This window comes from Pan paniscus, chromosome 5 (genome assembly GCF_029289425.2).
Source record: "Pan paniscus chromosome 5, NHGRI_mPanPan1-v2.0_pri, whole genome shotgun sequence".
Lineage (NCBI taxonomy): Eukaryota > Metazoa > Chordata > Mammalia > Primates > Hominidae > Pan > Pan paniscus.
Genome location: NC_073254.2, coordinates 170,342,607 through 170,345,351, shown reverse-complemented (window position 1 = coordinate 170,345,351; position 2,745 = coordinate 170,342,607). Strand labels below are relative to the sequence as shown.

The 2,745-nt window shown below is 45.6% G+C and overlaps 1 non-coding gene across 1 annotated transcript; it reads left to right on the top strand.

The window, feature by feature from the left end:
• Positions 1 to 1,775: 1,775 nt before the first annotated feature.
• On the top strand, positions 1,776 to 1,916 carry LOC112440148 (U4 spliceosomal RNA). Its single transcript, XR_003028338.3, has one exon. It is a non-coding gene; the product is annotated as a U4 spliceosomal RNA (small nuclear RNA).
• Positions 1,917 to 2,745: the final 829 nt, after the last annotated feature.

Sequence of the window (2,745 nt, the reverse complement as noted above, 5' to 3'; positions counted from 1 at the left end):
ATTTGGAGATTAATTATGTTTTAAGGAACATATGGGTGTCAGGTTGATAAGAGGTGGATTTGTAATGGTTAATTTTATTTGTCAACTTGATTGTGTCAAGGAATGTCCAGAAAACTGATAAAGCGTTATTTCTGGGTGCGTCTGTGAGGATGTTTTCAAAGCAGATGAGCATTTGAATCAGTGGACTGAGTGAAGAAGATCCACCCTCACCAATGTCGAATTCATTGAGGGCCTGAATAGAACAAAAAAGCCAGAGAAAGGCACATTTTCACTCTCTCCCCTTGAGCTGGGACATCAGTGTTCTCCCACCTTCTTCCTAACTGAAGCCTTTGGACTCAGTCTGAATTACTCCATTGACCTTCCTGGGTCTCTAATTTGCAGATTATATGTCATGGCAATTCTTAGCCTCCACGATTGCATGAGCCAATTCTCATAATAAACCTCATCTTATTGTTTTTGTTTCTCTAGAAAACCCTGACAAATATATATATATTTCTGTTATGAGTCTACAACTCTTGTTCTCCCCCTGAGTCTCCACCACTACCTCATAGAAGAAATTGTTAACATTCCAGTCCAGTTCAACGGCGATTTGATCCAATAACAAAGAATCTTGCTATTCAAAGTGCGGCCTGAGCCCAGTGGCACCAGCCTCAGCTGGGGGCTGGCCAGTCTCAGGCCCCACTGTAGACCTACTGAATCCAAATCTGCATTTTGTAAGATCTCCGGGTGGCCTTCATGCAACTGGAACTTTGAGAGGCACTGAGCCAGGCCCTCCAGGGCAGGGTTCAGTCTCTGATAAAAATGCTAGGTCTCTCAGGCAGTGTCCTCCTCCTCTGCCTCTCCCTTTGATCCTGGGCCTCTCTGGCCGGTGGGGCTTCAGGGCTGAAGATTATCACTTACTCAGTGCGGTAGACCTACCAGAGGCCTGGCAAAACTCCCACTTAGCCTAGTTTGTGGTCCCTTGGCACAGGCTTTATGCTGCCCAGAAATAGAGCCTTCCTCTGGCAGGGCCCTCAGCCTGAGTCCTAGCTACTTTTGGGCCCTGCACAAGCCACGTCAGGACCTCAGGCATCCTGGTAAAATGATTCCTGAGAGCCTGCATCTGACTACTGGGGTTCTGACTGACTTATCTGTGACATCCCTTTGCCTGGTGTGGCAGTGGCTTGGATATCAGCCTCTCCAGCCCCCTAAATTAGTCAGAGGGCAAGATCAACTACTTTTAAGTAGCCCTTAACTTATCCAAAATATCTTCTCCATGGCCAAAACCCACAGAGGGGAAGTCAAGAGGAACACAGCAGAAAGCTTCCTCCTTGCTTTCCTGCTGTCCGTTTCAAACCCTCTCTATTAGTCTACTCTCAAGCTGCTAATAAAGACATACATGAGACTGGATAATTTACAAAGAAAAGAAGTTGAATGGACTCACAGTTCTACATGGCTGGGGAGCCCTCACAATCATGGCAGAAGGTGAATGAAGAGCAAAGTCACATCTTGCATGGCAGCAAGCAAGAGAGAGAGAGAGCTTATGCAGGGAAACTCCTCTTTATAAAACCATCAGATCTCATGAGACTTATTCACTATCACGAGAATAGCACAGGAAAGACCCACCCCCAGGATTCAATTACCTCCCACCGGGTCCCAAAGAAACGCAGCAGGCAGCACCCACACTCATGCTGACTCTGATTGTCATCGAATCCTCTTCTCTCCAATTCCTAGTGGAGCAAAAGAGAAATTTCCAAAAAGCTATAGTGAGGAAAACAGGCATAGAAAAATGGGTAAGCTTTGCACAGCGACAGTATCGGAGCCAATGAGGTTTATCCGAGGGGCGATTATTGCTAATTGAAAACTTTTCCCAATACCCAGCCGTGATGACTTGAAATATAGTTGGCATTGGCAATTTTTGACAGTCTCTATGGAGACTGAAGTTTGTTGGAATAAAAAAGAAAAATGGATAAAAGGTTTTTAAAACAGAAAGGGGAAAAAGACAGGCCTAAGAGAGGGGTCTCCCCCAGATCTCAGGTTCTGTGAATTTTTTCTCCAGTACTTTCTTTCTGCCATTTTATTTTTTATTTTTTAGAGACGGTCTCACTCTGTTGCCCAGGCTGGAGTACAGTGGTGCACTCATAGCTCACTGCAGCTTTGAACTCTTGAGCTCAAGTGGTCCTCCTGACTCAACCTCCTGAATAGCTGGGACTACAGGCATGCACCACCACGCCCGCCTAATTTTTAATTTTTTTTTTTTTTTTTTGGTAGAACGTGGTCTCATTAAGTTGTCCAGTCTGATCTCAAGCTCCTGGCCTCAAGCGATCCTCCCGCCTCGGCTTCCCAAAGTGCTGGGATTACAGGTGTGAGTCACCACACCAGGCCTCTAGTCACATTTTAAATTGGGAGCAAGTAATTATATGGCCAATGGCTTTAACTGCCATTAAACAATGGCCATTCTTTGTTCCTGCCCCAAATTCCAGACTTATTTAGGCAGGGTCTGCTCAACACTGAAGTCCTGTTGTTGTTGTTTTTTCCCAAACCTGCTCTTTCTGTGGTTTTCACCATCCCAGAAAAATAGTTTCTCCCTCTCTCTTTCAGCTTTCTTAAAATCACATCTGCTAACCCACTTCTCACCACCTCCCCTGCACCATCCTTGGTCCAAGCCAGCATCCTCAGGCACTAGCCTCCGAACTCTTCTCTGTTCTTCTGTTATTGCCCCTCCTGTTCTATTCTCAGGACACCAGCCAGTGCGATTCTTTTAAA